Here is a 24,305-nt window from a genome sequence, read left to right on the forward strand (position 1 = left end):
GATATCTTTAAGAAATGGCCACTCTTCCATAAAGGCCAGATTTGTGCAATATACGACTGATTGTTGTCCTATGGACAGAGTCTCCCACCTCAGCTGTAGATCTCTGCAGTTCATCCAGAGTGATCATGGGCCTCTTGGCTGCATCTCTGATCAGTCTTCTCCTTGTATGAGCTGAAAGTTTAGAGGGACGGCCAGGTCTTGGTAGATTTGCAGTGGTCTGATACTCCTTCCATTTCAATATTATCGCTTGCACAGTGCTCCCTGGGATGTTTAAAGCTTGGGAAATCTTTTTGTATCCAAATCCGGCTTTAAACTTCTTCACAACAGTATCTCGGACCTGCCTGGTGTGTTCCTTGTTCTTCATGATGCTCTCTGCGCTTTTAACGGACCTCTGAGACTATTACAGTGCAGGTGCATTTATACGGAGACTTGATTACACACAGGTGGATTGTATTTATCATCATTAGTCATTTCATTAGTCATCATTAGTCAACATTGGATCATTCAGAGATCCTCACTGAACTTCTGGAGAGAGTTTGCTGCACTGAAAGTAAAGGGGCTGAATAATTTTGCACGCCCAATTTTTCAGTTTTTGATTTGTTAAAAAAGTTTGAAATATCCAATAAATGTCGTTCCACTTCATGATTGTGTCCCACTTGTTGTTGATTTTTCACAAAAAAATACAGTTTTATAACTTTATGTTTGAAGCCTGAAATGTGGCAAAAGGTCGCAAAGTTCAAGGGGGCCGAATACTTTCGCAAGGCACTGTATATATAATTAGTATTGTGACACATAATTGCCATGGTAATTGGATTTACAATGGAATGTTAAGTCAATAAGCATTATGGGTAATTAAGTAATCTTCCATCATATGCATTGTGACATTGTTGTTGCTCTGGTTACCAAGATAAAAAAAATTAAAACGGACAAATAAACAAAAATACAAAACATAGTGGAATATAAAGTGGCCTATGGCATGTATCCGGACAATGCACTTCTTATGAGCCTTAGATAAAGAAAATCAACCATTACAGGTGGTAAATAATTGGAAATGTATCACTTGATTCCCTCAAAAATATGTTGATCTGTTAAGTTTTTTGGTCTCTGAATATGATGCTAATATTCTTAAATCTGGAGCATTTAAAAAAAACTCCCATATTTCATGTGGGATCATGGCACTTGCATTTGAAAGAAAAAGTAATGTTTCTAATCAATTTTCCTCCTCTCCAGTGTGGGGCGAGTAATCTACCAGTTTACGTTTGTGGCCTATGTTTTTGGCCTAGTGCGTATTTGACTCATTATGAACATTACTTTATTCGTAAGGATTTGATTTCCTGTGTTTTGTATAATATTGTACAACAGTGGAAAACAATAGATCAGCGTTATTTCCTGATAGTTGCTGGTTGAAAATACAATCTACACAGGACCTTCTAATCAGCAGGTTTGGCATGGTTTAAGTTATGGCTTGACTGGTGACATCACAAGGCGGTAAATTAGTTAAAATAGAGCAATAACAAAAAGAGAGTTCCAAACTTCTCCTCCTCACTCAGACCACCCCAGCTAAATTCTTCCTTGAGAATTTTTTTGTTGTTGCTAAAAATATATTTTTGTGTATTTTTGATTATTTCAATAGAACACTATTACAATAAGGTACTTATTTGTTACCCAGAAATTATTTGATATTGATATAAAAAACAGCTGTATTCAGCCTTTAAAAATTGGGGAAAACAGGGCAGCTACAGAGACATGGGATATGCAGTTGTTGATATAGGAGTGGAAACCTTTTCCCTCCAACACCTGTTTTGCAGAGTCATACAGTTTGGTCATTGAGGTTTTTACCAAAGCATTATGATGCATCCACTATGATGCATTTAAATTACATCACATAATGACATGAAAGCAGATGGAATTGTGGGTAATGTAGACATTCTACAGTTTCCAGATTGGCCTACAAAGGCCTACATCATATGCATTGTGACATTGTTGTTGCTCCGGGTAAAGAGGATACCGAAAACACGAAAAAATGGAAAATAAACCAATATGAAAAACACAGCGGAATATAAAGTGACCAGGGGCATGTCACTGTGTAACGGAGACAAGGTCTTCTCGGGTCCAAAAGTTGGTCCGAACAGACCCGAGGACAATCAGACCCGGATATGAACGGAACCGATATTTTTTATTAAACGGAGACCCAAACCCGAATGGACCGGAGGACAACCAGACCTCGACCCAACCCGTACCCTAATTGGTCCATGTCTAGATCAAAACTGATTGGACCCGAGTGACAAAAAAATTATGTTTATCAGCCAAGTAGCTCTTCTGATAAACAAATAGGTCTTTATATATGTGCTAGGTCTTCTATAAGTCGGTAAATTCCCCTTATTAGAAAATAAATATGCTGTAGGCTATGCAGAGCCATGGTCAGGTCCATTCGAGTCCACTCAGGTCTATCAGCTTAGGTTACATAGACCCGATGACAATAAAACAGGACCCGACCCAGACCTGAGGGAAAAGTTTGAGTTTTGGATTCAAACCCAATGGGGTCCGGGTCGGGTCCCGGGTAATTAGATCCCACCAGGACCCGTGAAAAGCTCTACTGCACAGCTAGCTGGAAATGTTGCCAATGTAGCTGCTGAATTGGATCCTTTTCCATAGCTCAACTGGTTAGTATGTTGTCAAGGAGGGCAGTCACCTGTTTTAGTGAGGGAGAGGGCACTGGGTTTGAACTGTGGTACAGACCGTTTACCCCAAGTTGTATTCGGAGAGGGAGGAAGCGAATACTGCTAAGCTAGCACACTGATATTGATTTCATTCTATAATATAGAATGCATCATAACTCCACTTATTAAATCAAATGATGCTGGATAGTAACACATTTAGGCTACAGTCTCACGCTCCTTACTGCTAGGGAAAGAAAGCAATTTCTTGTATTCAGGGAGGTTTGTACCACTTTGCTGAGTTAAGGGTCACTAATGATTTTTCAATACCCAATCTTGATTTAGGTGATTAGGGGTGGTTGAAAACCATGGCAACCAATGCATTTCACATTCTCACATTCTGCAACAACAGTTGCTGACTAAGGGCGCTCAACACCAGTTGAATATGGCAAAAAAGCTTAATTAAATTGTTGCCGGCAGGACAGTTACAGTCACCAACGCTCTGGATAACATGAAAACTTATAAACAGCTCTGCTAGGGCGAGTAAAATGGTCAGAGTGAGGAGTTCTCTCGTTAATATCTGGAAATAGCTAGTAAGCTAGTTAACTTTAGCCAGTTAGCTTAGGTGCTTGACTGCCATTGTGAGAAACGCTCTGAATTTACGAACGTCCAGAGCTCACTCTAGGCGCTCTCTGGCACTCCAGATTGAATTTACGAACGCACCCAATATCAAAGGCAATATGAGAGCGAAGTCCAGCCTCTATTTGCCCCAAAAGGATTGTGAAGACAATTGAGTAGGTAGCCGTGCATGAATGAACTAATTGAAATGCTGTTGAGCCATTTACTAGGTCGTCTGCAGTGGTAGTCTCCAGATCTCATATACAAAGATGCCCAGATCCGTGGTTATTTAGGCCTGTGATTCCTCAAATAGGCTAAATAATAGAAACATTTGCAGGAGGATAGCCTGTGTTTGAGTGTCTCCAACTGTTACTTTTGTGGTAGCCTTGTCTAAAATGGATGCATGTTCATGAACTCAAGTTTAGGCTATGCTATATAAAAAGTTGCATCCTGGAGGAAGGACCCGTAAAGGCCCAATACCCCCTATATTGCTGTTGAAAGATTGCCGACCAAGAGCTGGATGCCCCTTTTAAAAGCATTCCCATGTTGTCCTCAAATGTGATCGGACACACACCCCTTCTGGGTAACGTTATGTAAAATACGCTACACTGCCAAAGAACGTAATATATATATATATATATATATATATATATATATGTTTTTACATGCGAAGAAAACAGTTTGAGATGTTTTACCTGCTTTGAAGCCCGGGTCTGCTGATGATTGGTCCCCTTTCACAGCCAGTGCAACAGAGTAGCTTAGCTACAGCACTTGGGTTTCTGGCGAGCAGCCTTATTTGTCACTGGTGCGCAACTGAAAACTGCCACACAGTGCAGTTAGGTTGTACAGTGCCATAACGGATAAAGCGACGTGTATCTCTACACTTTAGCCCGCCCCAATCAACGGTATCAACTCGTGTGTGGAAATAGGTCCGTGTTTGAGTTGATGTAGCTAACACTAGGGAGTACCTTTCGGCGAATAGGATGATGCTTGGAGTTGTTTACTTCTTTCGTCGATTGTTTTTGGGGGGTCCTCGAAAAGAGTGTGGAAAGGCTAGAGGAAGCCACATCTAATTCGGCGACATTGACGTTCGCTGAGACAAGCACTTCAAGTAAAGAGCAGAATCCAGCAGCCCCAGCATCGGACAACTAGCTAGCTAGATAGTTCGTAGTTGTTAGCTATCCACCTCTGTTAAACAACAAGGTGTCCCGGAGAGTATTATACCAAGATTGCAGATTGTTAGCGTGCCAATTAGGACAGGAGTGCCACGGAGACCCATACGGGTGAGTAGCTTGCGTTGCTGCCTCTTTTCTCATGGGTTCGTTCGTGGAGTAGCTAGGTAGCTAGCTAGCTAGATAATGCCACTAAACTAGCCCATACTATTTCGCTGTTCTTCCAGTGATGGCGATTGCGTTTGCTGTGTTTGTTTCGAGTCGTGTGTGTGTGCATTAATGAGTCAAGTAGCCATGAAAATAGGAAATTGTTTCGGGGAGTGGTACTTGGCTGTGCTGCTAGCCTAAAAGCGTGCGCGATGTATAGTGGTCATCCACTCCAGCCCGTGTATGCTACTGCAGTGGTTCCCAACCTTTTTCGGTTACTGTACCACCATCTGAACTTTGCTCTGCTCGGAGTACCCCTGAAGTAACCACTCATGTGCATTTTACCAGTAAGTCTATGGTCTCATGAGTCTGCTCAAGTACCCCCTGTGGATAGGCCAAGTACCCCCAGGAGTCCTAGTACCCCTGGTTGGAGACCACTATGCTACTGTGTCACTGCTACTCGTGCTAGCCAAGAAGTGAGCATTCGGAGCGATAGAGTCGATGTTGTGATTCAAAAGCGTGCAATTAGTTTTGAAATCTGGTGTAGTTACCAATAAATTGATGTTTAGCCTTCAACAAATACAACAATTAGGCAATGTTACAGCCTAATATATTATTTTATATGGTGGCAGGTAGACTAGCAGTTAGAGCGTTGGGCCAGTAAACGAAATGTCGCTAGTTCGAATCCCGATCCGACAAGGTGAAAAATGTCTTCGTGCGCCTGAGCAAGGCACTAAACCCTAATTGCTCCAGGGTCGTCATTGATATAACCTGGCCGTGACCCCACTCTACCTAGGGAGAGTGGAATATGCACAAAAACATGTTTTAAATTCATCACATGCTTGTGAATACAAACATGCTCATATGTGCTTATTTGTCCTATTTCACACATCAAATTATTATTAGCTTGCTAAGCCACCTGGATGCATGACTCAACAACTAGCATAACATTTAGTTTAGTTTAAAACTATATCCTTCTTACGATCCCTTATAACACATGTATTAAGCTTTGTGCTTCTTTAACTTATATTGTTATTATGTTCTTTGTCACATGTTTCTCTCAGAGTCAGTATCATGGTGTGTGTGCATATGACACCGAACATCCCATTTCAAAATCATGGGCATTAATATGGAGTTGGTCCCTCCTTTGCAGCTATAACAGCCTCCACTCTTCTGGGAAGGCTTTCCACTAGATGTTGGAACATTGTTGCAGGGGAATTACTTCCATTCAGCCACAAGTGCATTAGTGAAGGAGGGCACTGATGTTGTGTGATTAGGCCTGGCTCGCAGTCGGTGTTCCAATTCATCCCAAAGGTGTTCGATGGGGTTGAGGTCAGTGCTCTGTGCAGGCCAGTCAATTTCCTCCACACTGATCTCGACAAACCATTTCTGTATGGACCTCGCTTTGTGCACGAGGGCATTGTCATTATGAAACAGGAAAGCGCCTTCCCAAAACTGTTGCCATAAAGTTGGAAGCACAGAATTGTCTACAATGTCATTGTATGTTGTAGCGTTAAGATTTCCTTTCACTGGAACTAAGGGTTCTAGCCCGATCCATGAAAAACAGCCCCAGACCATTATTCCTCCTCCACCAAACTTTAGTTAGCACTATGCATTCGGGCAGGTAGTGTTCTCCTGACATCTGCCAAACCCACATTCATCTGTCGGACTGCCAGATGGTGAAGCGTGATTCATCACTCCAGAGAATGCATTTCCACTGCCCCAGTCCAATGGTGGCAAGCTTTATACCACTCCAGCCGACGCTTGGCATTGCGCATGGTGATCTTAGGCTTGTGTGCGGCTGCTCGGCCGTGGAAACCCATTTCATGAGGATCCTGACGAACAGTTCTTGTGCTGACGTTGCTTCCAGAGCCCGTTTGAAACTTGGTAGTGAATGTTGCATCCGAGAACAGACGATTTTTAAGCGCTACGCGTTTCAGCACTCGACGGTCCCATTCTGTGAGCTTGTGTGGCCTACCACTTCGTGGCTGAGAGGGTGTTGCTCCTAGACATTTCCACTTCACAATAACAGCACTTACAGTTGACCGGAGCAGCTCTAGCAGGGCAATCATTTGACGAACTGACTTGTTAGAAAGGTGGCATCCTATGACGGTGCAACGTTGAAAGTCACTGAGCTCTTCAGTAAGACCATTCTACTGCCTATGTTTGTCTATGGAGATTACACCTGTCAGCAATGGGTGTGGCTGAAATGGCTGAATCCACTCATTTGAAGGGTTGTCCGCATACTTTTGTGTGTATATAGTGTTTATCAAAATATGCAAATGAGATCATATAGGCCTTACATGTGCCTGTACTGCCAATCTGCTTTAATAGACACTGGATAAAGTCATTATATTTTGGGGGCTTTCATTTGAAAAAGACTCCAGGGGCCAAATTTATCAACCCTGTAAATTTCTCACAAAATTCTTGCATATATGGAGATTCTAGGATTTGCATGCGCAATAAATTATTGGGATTTATCAAACTGTCACATGCGCATGTGTTCATTAATAGATCAGAGCGATACTATATTTCTACGCTCGTGAACAAGCGTAACAACCAATGATATAAACCCTGGATGGCTGTTGCTGTGTTTTGGCCAGTGAGGGGCTTTGAAGCCCCCGGTTGGCCTTACTGGCACTCCCCAGAAGGAGCAGTCCTCCATAGGAATGGAATCCGACAAAATGACATGTATTTTCGTTGTTTATGGTGGGGGAAGGTAACATTAGAACTTTTTTAAATTACACTTTAAGGAAAATGTTTTATACGTTTATATTTTTTCTTTGTATGTTTAGCTCACATAATTTAAAAGTATGCATTTAAGGTTTCTGTAATAGAATAAACGTGGCAAAAACAAATGTAGATATTCATAATAAAGCACCCCCTGTCAATGATCTAGTGTATATTTAAGTCATTGGTTACAACCCAGCCTGGAAAACGCCCTCTATTCACCTTGCATGCTAACAACAACGCTCTCAATTGCTGTATGATTTTGAGATGTTGGAACTGGGCCATGATGGTTTCTAAAGCACAATGGCAAAATGTATTACAGTTCTGTAGTGGTATTTTGCAGTGACTTTTTCCAACTTAAAATGCATGCCGCCTATAGCGAGTGCTAAACACTGGCCGCACATTCTGCAAGATTTGTCTTTTCAACTATTTAAAAGTAAATGCTTCAGCCCACACTTCTATGCAAAAGACAAATTGTTGATCAATATTTTGTTTCAGGACATGATTGTGTTTCTATCTCCTGCCTTTGGGCGGCAGGTAGCCTAGTGGTTAGAGTTTTGGACTAGCAACTGTAAGTTTGCAAGATCAAATAAATCCCTGAGCTGGATTTGATCTTCTGTCGTTCTGCCCCTGAACAAGGCAGGTAACCCACTGTTCCTAGGCCATCATTGAAAATAAGAATGAGTTCTTAACTGACTTGCCTAGTTAAATAAAGGTCAAATAAAATAAAAATAGGCTCTGAGATTAATTAGGCTATGATTTTGTGCTCATACCAAACAGCAATACTAGCCTATACTGTCAAAAGGCTACCAGTTTATTTACTTTCGCGCATACTTGGCTATTGAATGAGCAATGGATAAATAGTAGCCTAATATTTGTTGTGCAGCTGGAATAACCCAGTCATGTCAGAAAATGAGTGCTACAAAATTAACACATTAGGCCGCATGCTGCTATGCGATCTCCTAACCAACCGCAAATGCATCTGTTTTATCATGCTTTACCATGTTTTTAAGTTTTTGTTAGCCTACCATAATTATAATTCCTGTGCATCAAACACTTCAAATTCCCCGTAAGAACAATATTTGCTTGCAATACAACTGATCAACTACCATAAATTGTGTACGCGTGGTCTGAACCCCAGGACTCTTCACAGATTGAAAAAAAATATTTAAAAAACAGTATTGCCAGAACACAATGTTAGAGATATCGACAATTGCTTCAGTAAGAGTCTGAAGAATATAAGCACTCAAAGTGGTGACTGCACAAGCTTCTGAAGATGAGGTATACAGTGCATTCAGAAAGTATTCAGACCCCTATACTTTTCCACATTTTGTTATATTACAGCTTTATTCTAAAATGGATTAAATTGTTTTCCTCCCCTCTTCAATTTAAACACAATACCTCATAATGACAAAGAAAAAACAAGTTTGTAGACATTTTTGCAAATGTATACACTACCTTTCAAAAGTTAGTGGTCACTTAGAAATGTCCTTGTGTTTGAAATGTAAAAAAGTGTCCATTTTTAAAATAACATTAAAATGATCAGAAATATAGTGTAGACATTGTTAATGTGTGAAATGACTAGCGTAGCTGGAAACGGCATAGATGTACAGAGGCCCATTATCAGCAACAATCACTCCTGTGTTCCAATTGCACGTTGTGTTAGATTAGCTAAGTTTATAATTTTAAAAGGCTAATTGATCATTACAAAAACCCTTTTGCAATTGTTAGCATGGCTGAAAACTGTTGTTCTGATTAAAGATGCAATAAAACTGGCTTTCTTTAGACCAGTTGAGTATCTGGAGCATCAACATTTGTGGGTTCGATTACAGGCTCAAAATGGCCAGAAACAAGAAACTTTCTGAAACTCGTCAGTCTATTCTTGTTCTGAGAAATTAAGGCTATTCCATGCGATAAATTGCCAAGAAACTGAAGATCTTGTACAATGCTGTGCACTACTCCCTTCACAGAACAGAGCAAACTGCCTTGAACCAGAATAGAAAGAGTGGGAGGCCCCGGTGCACAACTGAGCAAGAGGACAGGTACATTAGTGTCTACTTTGAGAAACAGACGCTTCACAAGTCCTCAACTAGCAGCTTCATTAAATCGTACCCGCAAAACACCAATCTCAACGTCGACAGTGAAGAGGCGACTCTGGGATGTTGGCCTTCTAGGCAGAGTTGCAAAGAAAAATCCATATCGCAGACTGGCCAATAAAAATATAATATTTAGATGGGCAAAATAACACAGATTGGAAAAAAGTGCTATGGTCAGACAAATCTAAGTTTGAGGTGTTTGGATCACAAAGAAGAGCAGTTGTGAGACGCAGAAAAATGAAAAGATGCTGGAGGAGTGCTTGACGCCATCTGTCAAGCATGGTGGAGGCAATGTGATGGTCTGGGGGGGGGGCTTTGGTGGTGGTAAAGTGGAAGATTTGTACAGGGTAAAAGAGCCTTCCTTCTTCAAGATCTATCACTCAATTTTGCAACTCCATGCCATACCCTGTGAACGGCACTTAATTTGAGCCAATTTCCTCCAACAACAGGACAATGGCCCTAAGCACAGCTCTAAACTATGCAAGAACTATTTAGGTAAGAAGCAGTCCGCTGGTATTCTGTCTATGATGGAGTGGCCAGTACAGTCACCGGATCTCAACCCTATTGAGCTGTTGTGGGAGCAGCTTGACCGTATGGTACATAAGAAGTGCCCATCAAGCCAATCCAACTTGTGGGAGGTGCTTCAGGAAGCATGGGGTGAAATCTCTTCAGATTACCTCAAAAATTGACAACTAGAATGCTAAAAGTCTGCAAGGTTGAAATTGCTGCAAATGGAGGATTCTTTGACTTAAGCAAAGTTTGAAGGACACTTATTTAAATTACAAATCATTATTTATAACCTTGTCAACATTTTTACTATATTTCCTATTATTTTGTAACTAATTACATGCATGCTTTTCATGGAAAACAAGGAAATTTCTAAGTGACCAACTTTTGAACGGTAGTGTGTATATAAAAAAAAACCAGAAATATTACATTTACATAAGTATTCAGACCCTTTACTCAGTTCTTTGTTGAAGCACTTTTGCAAGCGATTACAGCCTCGAGTCTTCTTGGGTATGATGCTACAAGCTTAGCACACTTGTATTTGGGGAGTTCTCCCATTCTTCTCTTCTGATCCTCTCAAGCTTTGTCAGGTTAGATGAGGAGCGTCTCTGCACAGCTATTTTCAGGTCTCTCCAGAGATGTTTGATTGGGTTCAAGTCCGGGCTCTGGCTGGGCCACTCAAGGACATTCAGAGACTTGTCCCGAAGCCACTTCTGCATTGTTGGCTGTGTGCTTAGGGTTGTTGTCCTTCACCCCAGTCTGAGGTCCTGAGCGCTCTAGAGCAGGTTTTCATCAAGGATCTCTCTGTACTTAGCTCTGTTCATCTTTCCCTCGATCCTGACTAGTCTTCCAGTCACTGCCACTGAAAAACATCCCCACAGCATGATGCTGCCACCACTATGCTTCACTGTAGGGATGGTGCCAGTTTTCCTCCAGACGTGACACTTGGCATTCAGGCCAAAGAGTTCAATCTTGGTTTCATCAGACCAGATAATCTTGTTTCTCATGGTCTGAGTCTTTAGGTGCCTTTTGGCAATCTCCAAGTGGGCTGTCATGTGCCTTCTACTGAGGAGTGGCGTCCGTCTGGCTTCTCTACCATAAAGACCTGATTGGTGGAGGGCTGCAGAGATGGTTGTCCTTACTTCCAAAAGGCACCCAAAGGAATTTCAGACCATTCAGAAACAATATTGAACTATTTGGCTGGAATGCCAAGCGTCACGTCTGGAGGAAACCTGGCACCATCCCTACGGTGAAGCATGGTGGTGGTAGCATCATGCTGTGGGGATGTTTTTCAGCGGCAGGGACTGATTTACTAATCAGGATCAAGGGAAAGATGAACGAAGCTAAGTACAGAGATCCTTGATGAAAACCTGCTCCAGAGTGCTCAGGACCTCAGAACGGGGTGAAGGTTCACCTTCCAACAGGACAATGACACAAAGCACATAGCCAAGACAACGCAGAAGTGGCTTCGGGACAAGTCTCTGGATGTCCTTCAGTGGCCCAGCCAGAGCCCGGACTTGAACCTGATCTAACATATCTGGAGAGACCTGAAGCGACGCTCCCCATCCAACCCCATCCAACCTGGAAATAGTTGTGCAGCGACGCTCCCCATCCAACCTGACAGAGTTTGAGAGGATTTGCAAAGAAGAATGGGAGAAACTCCCCAAATACAGGTGTGCCAAGCTTGCGTCATACCCAAGAAGACTCGAGGCTGTAATCGCTGCCAAAGGTGTTTCAGCAAAGTACTGAGTAAAGGGTCTGAATACTTACGTTTTTTTTATTTTTAATGCCAAACCTGTTTTTGCTATGTCAATTATGGGGTATTGTGTGTAGATTGATTAAATTGCTTGTTTTTCTCCATCAATTTTAGAATAGGGTTGTAATGTAACAAAATGTGGAAAAAGTCGAGGTCTGAATACTTTCCGAATGCACTGTGTGTATGATATGTGTGTAATAGCCATCACATCCACAGCTGTTACGGATGTTACGGATATCTACATGCTGAAAAAAGGATACTGACAATGAAAAGGGAGTAACCAATTATAGACCATATATAACCTTGTCGAAAGTTAGCTTCACAGAGAACATTTCAGGATCTGATGTAAGGTGCATGTTTTACCCCCAAAAATCATACAAATGTTTTGTAACATTGCCTGTCCCAGTCACCTGCTATCTTTATAAGACTGTAGAATGCACAAACAAACTCAAGACACTTCAATTTGGTTTGTATTGCTTCATTAACATCTCATCTTCATAACTAACACTGGGGGACAGCTGTGAGTGGAAAAACAAGCTATTTGAGCCCATTCTAATAGCCTTGGACACCTACTCTGTAATGGTTCAAATTTAGTAAAATTCCTCCTTTTCAAATAAAGCCTGAACTCCAACATATACTGTAGACCATAAGGATAAATAAAGCCTGAACTCCAACATATACTGTAGACCATAAGGATAAATAAAGCCTGAACTCCAACATGTACTGTAGACCATAAGGATAAATAAAGCCTGAACTCCAACATATACTGTAGACCATAAGGATAAATAAAGCCTGAACTCCAACATATACTGTAGACCATAAGGATAAATAAAGCCTGAACTCCAACATATACTGTAGACCATAAGGATAAATAAAGCCTGAACTCCAACATATACTGTAGACCATAAGGATAAATAAAGCCTGAACTCCGACATATACTGTAGACCATAAGGATAAATAAAGCCTGAACTCCAACATATACTGTAGACCATAAGGATAATTATGGAAATTACTACCTTTAATGTGCACGTGTAAAAGACGTCACACTTCTTGCTTAGTCAGTACCGCTTCCTCCTGATTCGGCTCACAACGAGGCTCGGACCCAGGACCCCTGCCTTGCAGGCACACGTGGCCGCCCTCCTGAAGCACGTTACCAGTCGGCGCCACGCAAAAAGCTAGCGCAGGTGCTGAGGAGGAACACTTGGGCTGAGGAATACGTTTAACATCCCCATGAGCTACACATGCTCAGGTTGACTTTTACACAAAACCGCCCTTCTACAGATGTTCCCCTCACACAGTAGAGCCCATCTCCCACAGGTGTAGATGAAGTTTGGGGTGCAACATCATTACAACAAGTCCAGTCAGACCTGTATGGAGGACAGGAGAATGGGAAGTATTTGTCATTCTAAACTAAAGGGTGTCACTGACTGTGATAAAACTCCCCTGGAAACAACAGCACAGAAATGTTCCCTTGCCATTAGGTGGGGAAGATGGTACAGCATGGACGTGTCATCAGATAAATGGTTTGGGAAATTACCACTTTGTATTAGTCACTCTGCTCTTTCTCTCCTTCCTGCTACATATTACCATAGCTGAAAAACAATTCCATGACTTTATGTTGTTTGTGAACAGCCCACGGATAAAGTTTGTGATTAATATATCACCTTAAAACAGTGTAGTTTAAATCTAGTCAATGCAAGGATTTTTGGTTCTATGTTTTTGTTTTAATATTAGTAAAGTGATTTTTGATTTTTTTGCAGGATTATAAGGCTTTGGGTGAACAGATAAAGTTACTCTTTGACGTCCTGGTTTATTGCCGATTAGACATTCATCTCTGGGGTAGAGGGTACTGTAGTTGGCTATAGTATATAAAAGTTATTCAGTCACTAGCTGTAGTTTTGTAGGGAAGCAGTCGGTAGCCTAGTGGTTAAGCTGAAAAATCAAATAACCCTAATTTGCTCCAGGGGTGCAGTACTACTATGACTGACCCTGTAAAACAACACATTTCACTGCATCTATCTGTGTATGTGACAATAAGATATTTGTTCTTGTTTGCATTATGCTTAATTTGGTTGTGTCACAGAGGTGTCATCAGCCTATAGTGCAGTGGACTCCTGATAGGCTACTGGCTTGAGACTGTTGTGACAGTGCAGTGTGAAACTGAAAAACGGTAGTGCGTTTAGCTTAGCTGAAGTGACTACTGATTGTGCCCTCAGTTATTGACATATCAATGAAATATGTCAAATTGTCAGTCATATGAGCGGCTGTGTAAAATGTTTATTAACTGGTTATTATTATCCATGTATGGCTGCTGTGTGATTTAAAGTGAAATGTTTAACTTTTATATAGGGCAGATGTTGCACATATCGAGATGGCTCTATCTATAGAAATGGCATACAGAAACAATCAGTCAGTTGTCTCAGTTGAAGCCTTCAAGTCATCTGATAATTTACATTCTGTTCAGTCTGCAGCCCAAATCCTTTTCCTCAACCAATTTTCTGACCGAAATGATGCAATTGACAGACATTCAACTACATTTTTTAAACAAAGATTACCGTGGCTTCAATATGGAGACTCTGGAAACAGCCTACATCTGAAAGAGCGACGATTGGTGGTCGCGTGGCCAGATGTCTCGGCCTTGAAATCACACATGTTTCACCTTAATGCACATGGTGTTGTGGGGGATTTAAAATCGTATAGGGTTAATCTTAATAGTGTTCAACAGCTTCCTCTACTTGTCTCCTCTCCTTAATCTCGATAGTCTAAAGGAGCTTCCTCTCATTCATCTGCTTATATCTGAAAACCCATACCAAGGAAAAGCAATATGGTGGATACCCACTGGGGATTTGCTTTCAGCTGTCCAGTTCCTTCATATCTGTGCTGCTGAAGGAAAGGAGACAATGAGAGGAAGCAACTCCAGACTATTGAGAATGGCTGCCTATGCATTATTACATTGTAATCACCTGACACCTACACAAAACTAGGACCTGATCACTATAATTTATCATATTAATTTGCCCGTTATTACACGGAGTGTGGAGGCCCGCATATTAATGCGCTCGATTCATTTCCTCTGCAATATGACTGAGTGGTGTTTGCATGTATCTATAATACAGCAATAGATACTGTAATAAAGCGATTAATAAAACCGGTAATAGCGGTAGCCTAATGCACATGAAGCAGCTTATGCCTGGTCCAAAGGTTCAATCATTTGGACCCTATACTAGTGAGAGGCTTTGTAGTATATTGATTGAAATTATAATTATTTCCATATCCAATTAACTGTTTGGGCACGCTAAGAAATCAATTAGGCCAATGAAATGGAGGGTTATTATTTGAAAAGCATTCTCATTTTATTCCACCACAGGCAATGAGAATGAACTGGTGTTTCCCTGCATGTTTTACATTCTCTTGGGTGTACATTACAATGTTGTGATAGCTGTACACACCAGAAGACGTGTGGAAATATAGCTAGTGGTTTACTCAATGTGGTCTGGTCACGACAAAATGACAGGGTGAGGCTGTCGTTGAGGGCGGACAACATCGCTCCATAGCCGGTGCAATTAACCGAGTTGAATCAAGTTAATCCGAGCCACTTCGCAGGGGGACGCATATTCGACAAATATTTTGGGTTTTAGTCTTGAAATTAACCGCCAGGCCTTTTCGCTATTGGAAGACTGGGATGTCAGCGAGGCTTGTCTGTATAGCAATTGGTTAAAATGAAGTTTTCTGCAAATCCGTGAAGCCGAACCAGGAAGAGCAAAGCACATCGCGCAGGCAGCCACCGTCCTCTCTCTCTCTCCACTCCCCAGCTCTCCCCCAGTCAGTACAGAGATCAGTTCAGCCATCACACCAGTCCAGCACTATTTCGACGCTTCTCCAGGCATAGTATGACGGAGTCGTCGGAGTGTGTAAGTTAATATCTCTCAAATATTTCTTCCGTAACGATTTTCGAGTGCCGAGTGTTGAAGTTGCGTTCGGAGCCCGACCAAAAAGGAGTGCAGAACCTATTTTCGCTTCGGAGAACGAAACCCCTTCTGCCATGCAAAATCGATAGCTGTAGCTTGCTAGCATACGATATCCTTGGGGTTTCAGACTAAGTAGTGGTATAATAGCTAATTATTTCGATGTTATTTTCATAAATAGCATGGAAAAAGTGTTTGTGGCACCATTATTTTGGCTGCGGTTTGTGTTCGGGTCGCCCACAGCCCCGTAGATAGCAGTTACTTCAGATGGCAGGCTACTCACAGACGTCTAGCGAGCGAGGCGCAGCCTGCCTACTGTAACGTTATGTCGGCCCCGATGTCCTCAAGTAGGCTATAGGACGTTGTGTATGTTTGAGCAAGTCAAATAGGTCACCAGGGCGAAACTCAGGTGTTACATGTAGCGCTTGAATCGATTTAGATGGACTGGAGCGTAGACCCTCTGAAAACCATTTCATGACAAACAAGCCGACGCCTCGTGTTTATTGTTTTTGTTCGGGCATCGAAAGTGTTCAAAATACCCCCGTGTATCAGTTCAAAACACCTTACCCTGTGGGTTATTTTGGGGAGTTTCTCGGTCCCCTTGTCATTGCCCCCATATCTCACACGGTGTTAAGGTGTAATTACATAGATTAATGTCAGCGTGAATGCCTGGTTATGGAAATAATTGTGTCTAAATGTGGAGTAGCTTGCACTGAGAAATGGTAGGCAAGATAGATACATACTTATTAGGTGGCTGTATAGCCTGTAGGCTAGGCAACATAGGACATGACTGTTTGTTTTCTAACTTGTTTACCTAATGAAACCAGAGGCAGTGGGCTCTACAGTCATGTAACAATTATTTCATACAAATAATATGTAATTGCCTAATTGGGTTCTGCTGATTTTTTAGAATGTTTGCAGAAATGTAATGTCTGCTGGATTAGAATGTCTGGTGAATTTCATTGGCTGTTTAAAATGCCCAGATGTGTCAGATTGTCTTCATGCATATGGAAATCTCCCCGACCTCTCACGTACTCGATAACGGTCCAATCATGTTTTGACTATTTTCATCTCTTCAATATTGTTTGCTTTGAGTGCGTCGGCATGCGCTTCGATTTTGCTGCATTCCTTTTATTAAGTATTGTTTAGCATCTCCGCATTTTCATTTTTACAGAGAATCAGAAATTCTAGAACATTCTTTCAGAAGAAGCATATGGAATAGACTACATTGTGGAAAGTTTACTGCTTCTTGGTAGTAAATGAAAAAGAAACCCACCTGGAGCAACATTTTCTCAAGCGGGTGTGAAGTGCAGTTCGACCCAATTATACATGATCGTGCTGTGGAAGGGTCAATGATCTCTGCTGAAGATGTAAAGTGAATTTCAAGGAATCCCTTTTTTATGACTACTTAAGGACAAATTGATATCATTTGCAGCTCAGCATAAATAGATTCGTCATATTTTGACACACACCTCTATATTTTCATGATTTATTGAATTATTTCGTAGATTAGTGTTGATGTTATTGACTAAAATATACATTTGTGAATTAAAAGGTAGTGCTGTGACAGTCATGGCATTTTGGATGACTGTAAAATGGCCAGCCATTGGTCTCGGCCGTGGTCTCGGTCATAACCGTTTTGAATCGCATTGCTTATCTATATTTTTTTAAATGAACACATTTAAAAATACATTAAAAAGTGTTCTGACTGCATGTACTGCCATAGAAATATAATGAATAGAACAGGAATCCTCATTCAAATGAATGATGGCATAATGGGTGTCGGCCATTGCGAGTGTTCCCAGTTTAAGCAGGAAGTGTACCCATCAATATATTTTTTTTCTTCATTTTTTTAAAATTATGATTATTTTTTAACCTTTATCTAACTAGGCAAGTCAGTTAAGAACAAATTCTAATGTTCAATGATGGCCTAGGAACAGTGGGTTAACTGCCCGTTCAGTTGTTTCATTCTCAACCAGGATTTCATCATACATGTCAAGCAGTGAAGTTTCACCTCTGTCTGTCCATGGCCTCTCTTCCTCGGAGCTTTACTGTCACTGTGTCCGTTTCCATCTTGTCCAGCTGTGTCTAACATTTCACGTAAACCCTGTTTCTTGTCTGTATCGAAGTAGCGGTCCTTGTACCTAGCATCGACCATGGTGGAGACGCAGTATAGACGCTCAGAGAAAATGGCCCTAGGAGTGTGTTCACGTTTCAAACATGTTCTCAAGTGCCATTGAAATGGAAGCAGTGGTATGAGAACCTGCACATTCTTGAGCATGCAATACGGCTTTCCTCAGTACAAATTCCTTGTTGACCCACTGTGCTGTCAGACAGCATGCTCATGGGGCTGACATCGTTGGTCCAAATGTCAGTCGTGAAGCTAATAGCAGTGACGCCCATAGCAAGTTGCTCATGGATGTGTTTCAACAATACTGTGTAACTCCGGTAGGGCAACATCTGAAAAATAGCGCCTTCTTGGTCGACAAAAGCCAACATCATCCACGCCATAGAACGGTTGATTGTCAAGGGCAATGAATTCCATTATCTTGGCGTTAATGGATTTCACCTTCGAGTTGTCTCACTGAAATGTTCTTACTCTTTCAAATGACTGCTCAACTTGAACTTGTTTAGTTGTTGGAAGTGTGCACTTAGTATTTTTCTGCTTTTGTTCTGTGTAACGCTGTATTTTTTTTGTGGCGTCATGACGTCATCTGCCTACATTATATAGGTATGCACGTCATCTGCCTATGGTATATAGGTATGCACGTCATCTGCCTACGTTATATAGGTATGCACGTCATCTGCCTACGTTATATAGGTATGCACGTCAGCTGCCTACGTTATATAGGTATGCACGTCAGCTGCCTACGTTATATAGGTATGCACGTCAGCTGCCTATGTTATATAGGTATGCACGTCAGCTGCCTACGTTATATAGGTATGCACGTCATCTGCCTACGTTATATAGGTATGCACGTCATCTGCCTACGTTATATAGGTATGCACGTCAGCTGCTTACGTTATATAGGTATGCACGTCATCTGCCTACGTTATATAGGTATGCACGTCAGCTTTGACATCGGTTTTGGACATCAGCGCTAAACTAGACATCATGCCGATGTTGGCATTTTAGCTAATATCGGCCGATTCCGATATACTCACCAATATATATTGTGCATACCTACAAATTATAGGGTATTTAATTGTGTTGCTCATAATGTGGACATAATGACTACTTTTTTCAGCTTCAGTATAAAATTCCAAACACTTAAGACAGTGTCAATAACCATCAATTGCCATACTGTTGGATGTTAAGAATAATGGCTGTTTGGATTCTTTGTAAAGCACATTGCATTTTATTCATCCCTTTTAGTGAGTTTGCTTATAAAAAATAATACTCGTGACTCTACCAGACTATTGATTGATACATATGATCATGTTTGACTTTAAGTGAAGGTAATGGACAAGATGGTAGGATCCATTTTTGGCAACTTTTGAATACACAGTTCTTTCTGTGAGAAATGTCTTGTTGTGGATATAGATACCCACCTTCTTTGTGGTATGTGGCTCCTGTTGGCATGGTTTAATTTCGGCCCCTAAGCCCTTCCCCTAGGGCCCCTACCACTTCACTGTAAGAAATGGATAGCAGAGAATGAGTAATCAGCATACAGTGCATTCGAAAAGTATCCAGACCACTTTTTATTAGTTTTGTTACGTTACAGCCTTATACTAAAATGGATTAAATCGTTTGCAATACCCAATAATGACAAAGCAAAAAAAGGTTTTTAGGAATTTTTGCATATTCATAAAAACTTTAAACTGAAATATCACATTTACATAAGTCTTCAGACTCTTTGTTGAAGTACCTTTTGGCAGCAATTACAGCCTTGAATCTTGTATGACGCTACAAGATTTGGCACACCTGTACTTGGGGAGTTTCGCATATTCTTCTCTGCAGATCCTCTCAAGCTCTTTCAGGTTGGATGGGGAGCGTCGTTTCACAGATATTTTCAGGTCTCTCCAGAGATGTTAGATCTGGTTCAAGTCCAGGCTCTGGCTTGGCCACTCAAGGACATTGAGACTTGTCCCGAAACCACTCCTGTGTTGTCTTGGCTGTGTGCTTAGGGTAGGTGTCCGGTTGGAAGGTGAATCTTTTCCCCATTAAATAAATAAATATATCCCATTTAGCAGACGCTTTTGTCCAAAGCGACTTACAAGTCGGCTGGGGCCACTACTTTTTTACATATGGGTGGCCCCAGCGGGAATCGAACCCACGACGCTTGGCGTTGCAAGCGCCATGCTCTACCGACTGAGCCACACAGGACCATTCTGAGGTCCTGAGCGCTATGGAGCAGGTTTTCATCAAGGAGATCTCTCTGTACTTTGCTCTGTTTTTCTTTCCCTCGATCCTGACAAGTCTCACAGTTCCTGCCCCTGAAAAACATCCCCACAGCTTGATGTAGCCACCACCATGCTTCACTGTAGGGATGATGCCAGGTTTCCTCCAGACGTGACGCTTGGCATTCAGGCCAAAGAGTTCAATATTGGTTTCATCAGTCCTTTAGGTGCTATTTGGCAAACTCCAAGTGGGCTGTCATTTTAATTTTACCTTTAGAACAAATTCTTATTTTCAATAACGGCCTAGGAACAGTAGGTTAACTGCCTGTTCAGGGGCAGAACGACAGATTTGTACCTTGTCAGCTCGGGGGTTTGAACTTGCAACCTTCCGGTTACTAGTCCAACACTCTAACCACTAGGCTACCCTGCCGCCCCTCATGTGCCTTTTACTGAGGAGTGGCTTCTGTCTAGCCACTCTACCATAAAGGCCTTATTGGTGGAGTGTTGCAGAGATGGTTCTCCTTCTGGAAGGTTCTCCCATATCCATAGAGGAACTCTGGAGCTCTATCAGAGTGACCATTTGGGTTCTTGGTCATCTCACGGACCAATGCCCTTTTAACCGATTTCTCAGTTTTGCCGGGCGGCCAGCTCTAGGAAGAGGTGGTTCCAAACTTCTTCCCTTTAAGAATGATGGAGGCCAGTGTGCTTAACACAATCCTGGGCGGCAGGGTAGCCTAGTGGTTCAAACCCCCGAGCTGACAAGGTACAAATCTGTCGTTCTGCCCCTGAACAGGCAGTTAACCCACTGTTCCCAGGCCGTCATTGAAAATAAGAATGTGTTCTTAACTGACTTGCCTGGTTAAATAAAGGTAAAAAAAAAAAAATCCTGTCCCGGAGCTCTACGGACAATTCCTTCCACCTCATGGCTTGGTTTTTGCTCTGACATGCACTGTCAACTGTGAGACCTTACATAGACAGGTGTGTGTCTTTCCAAATCATGTCCAATCAATTGTGTTTACCACAGGTGGACTTCAATCAAGTTGTAGAAACATCTCAAGGATTATCAATGGAAACAGGATGTACCTGATCCCAATTTCGAGTCTCATAGCAAAGGGTCTGAATAATTATGTAGATAAGGTATTTTCTAAAAAACTGTTTTCACTTTGTCATTATGGGGTATTTTGTTTTAGATTGATGAGCAAAACAATTAATTAAATCCATTTTAGGATAAGTCTGTAATGTAACAAAATGTGGAAAAAGTGAAGGGGTCTGAATACTTTCCCGAATACACTGTAATGATGTTCCATCTAGCTCTTCAAGACCCTTAGCTCCATAAGTGGAGCTTCTATAGGGCTTTCATCTGTCCAGTCTTTTCAAATGGGTAGGAGGAGGGCTAGGATAAGGGACTAGAGATCAAAATGGAATTGGGCAGGACTTTTATATCAGTGAAAACTTCAAGTATATGTGTATACAGAATATATGTGGAAGGGTTTATGCCAGTGGTCGCCATCCGGTCAATCAACTAGGAATGCCCTGAAAATGGCGTTGACGTCATGTGCACTTGATTCAGAAGCCTTGTGCACCAGGTAAGCACAGTTTCCCCATTTTGAACCATTTCATTTGTCTGAAAAGACCAACTCTGACTACCTGGTGGACCGGGAAATCTGTGGCTAAATCGAGGCTTACTGCACTGGCCAATCGGATAGTTCAAAACCCGCTCCTACAGCGCTTCCTTGACCCCTGCCACAGCAAAGTTTGGTTCTGGCCTACGTGAGATCGAATAACTTTTAAAACCATGACTTGAGAGAGACTGTCAAAGAGTACAGCAAAGAGCTGCTGTCCGACTGGGGGAAAATAGCTTTGAATGGTCATCCAACTCAGAATTCTATTTTTCTAGACCTCCGACTTTCTGACCTGAGGATCACTGACATCATGATTTGACCTAGTTTTTTTCAGAGTTCCCAGTTGTCCTGTTCAGTACCATGGCCATTAGGTGCAGGTATCATCAGTCCAGTAAAACTCAAATAAAAAAAGGGAATTATTTCAGTTTATGCTCAGCTGTACCTAGGGCTGTGGAGGTCACACAATTTCTTCAACCGGTCATTGTCAAGCAAATAACTGTCGGTCTCACAGTAATTGACCGTTAACTAACATAAACACATTTAGTATCTCCTGGCTTCCACACAGCCTGCAAGCCATTTTAAAAAGTCTAATAAATCCATGTAATATAGCCTACACCTTCACAACAAGTACATTTATTTATTTTAGACATGTCTAAAGAAGCATGATATGAAGAAAATGTAGTCTATTTCAGAAGAAAATAATAGCGTATTCCGAGTTGTCCTGATGTGGCTATGCAAAATGGCTGTGGGCTACACTAGTTCATTTAGCAGACAAGATGTGCTTATAATTTGGTGGTATTATTTTATAGTATGAAGAATACAATTGAACAAAGCTGAATTAAAATATAAATATTTTCTCCAAACGATTGGAAGGACTGCCGACATGTGGCTATTCAGCGTTGAGCGGTTAACAAAACAACAAGTACTCCTATTTGCTTTGATTTTTAATACATTGTAAGGCTTGGGTAGGCTACTTTATAAATGTAATCCGTTACAGTTACTATTTACCTGTCCAAAATTGTAATCAGTAACGTAACTTTTGGATAACCCAAACTCAGTAACGTAAACTAATTACATGCAGTTACTTTTAGATTACTTTCCCCTTAAGAGGCATTAGATGAAGACAAAAATGGATGTTACCAATTGAACAACATCTATTGCAGGATAAATCAATGTTAAACTTTACATAGCTGGCCATATATGGATGTTAAATTTTACTTTATGGGTTGGTTATGTAGGCTTCTTCTAACCCATCGCTTTCTGCAACATATAATAATACAATTAAATGATGTCTTTACATTAAAACCCAAAGTATCAGAATTCCAGTTATTCCAATAAATGTTATACACCTTGATCTTCAAGACTAGGACTTGAAAGTATGGAAGTATAGACTAGCCAAATGGTTTTAACTGAGCGTAACCCCAAAACTAATGATTTCTTAGCCAGCCCTACTTAGTTGTCATGGAGGACTGATTGGGCTCATTGATTTGAGTTAAAATGAAAGTGAAATGCTGCGCTCATGGAATGGCATGCTTTGAGCACTATTGAAAAGTGATATTTACATGTGAATAATGAATGCCATATGCTGCATTTGCTATGGGCCTATTGTTTACCTTTTTGTTGGTGACACTTTAAATTATCTATATATTATCAAGATATCAAAGGGCACATCTACGTATGAAATACTAACAAAAGGGCCTCGCTGCCTCTATTTTGGTAAAAGGCCTGGAGAAATATAACCACTCAGATTAATAGACAGCTATGGGTGCAAGGATTTACCATCACTGATATCAATTATAGTTTTAACCATGTTATAAGGTTACACAGTTTTTTTTATTTTTACAATGGTTACAAACATTGGAGATAAACAAGTGGGACAGTTGAACGAAGCTTATGAGGCATTTATACAGTTGAAGTCGGAAGTTTACATACACTTAGGTTGGAGTCATTAAAACTTGTTTTTCAACCACTCCACAAATTTCTTGTTAACAAACTATAACAAACTATTTGGCAAGTTGTTTAGGACATCTATTTTGTGCATGGCTCAAGTAATTTTTCCAACAATTGTTTACAGACAGATTATTTCACTCATAATTCACTGTATCACAATTCCAGTGGGTCAGAAGTTTACATACACTAAGTTGACTGTGCGTTTAAACAGCTTGGAAAATTCCAGAAAATGCTGTCATGGCTTTAAAAGCTTCTGATAGGCTAATTGACATAATTTGAGTCAATTGGAGGTGTACCTGTGGATATATTTCAAGGCCTACCTTAAATCTCAGTGCCTCTTTTCTTGACATTATGGGAAAATCAAAAGAAATCAGCGAAGGTCTCAGAAAAAAGATTGTAGACCTCCACAAGTCTGGTTCATCCTTGGGAGCAATTTCCAAATGCCTGAAGGTACCACGTTCATCTGTACAAACAATAGTACGCAAGTATGAACACCATGGGACCAGGCAGCCCTCATACCGCTTAGCAAGGAGACGCCTTCTGTCACCTAGAAATGAACGTACTTTGGTGCGAAAAGTGCAAATCAATCCCAGAACAACATCAAAGGACCCTATGAAGATGCGGGTGGAAACAGGTGCAAAAGTATATTTATCCACAGTAAAACGAGTCCTACATCGACATAACCTGAAAGGCCGCTCAGCAAGGAAGAAGCCACTGCTCCAAAACCACCATAAAAAAGCCATA

General features: G+C 41.2%; 1 protein-coding gene across 2 annotated transcripts in view; it reads left to right on the plus strand.

Annotated features, from left to right (window-relative positions):
* Positions 1 to 4,140: 4,140 nt before the first annotated feature.
* Positions 4,141 to 24,305, plus strand: part of LOC135557802 (bromo adjacent homology domain-containing 1 protein-like) — a 34,413-nt gene continuing 14,248 nt past the window's right edge. Inside the window, exon 1 of one of the 2 annotated variants that reach the window (XM_064991431.1) lies at positions 4,141 to 4,558. The gene's annotated coding sequence lies outside the window, so the exon portion shown is untranslated. Of the gene's footprint in view, positions 4,559 to 15,308; positions 15,595 to 24,305 lie in introns of those variants that run through there. The other variant, XM_064991430.1, reaches the window with a different exon arrangement.

The sequence above is a fragment of the Oncorhynchus masou genome, chromosome 16, assembly GCF_036934945.1.
Source record: "Oncorhynchus masou masou isolate Uvic2021 chromosome 16, UVic_Omas_1.1, whole genome shotgun sequence".
In the NCBI taxonomy this organism is placed as follows: Eukaryota; Metazoa; Chordata; class Actinopteri; order Salmoniformes; family Salmonidae; genus Oncorhynchus; species Oncorhynchus masou.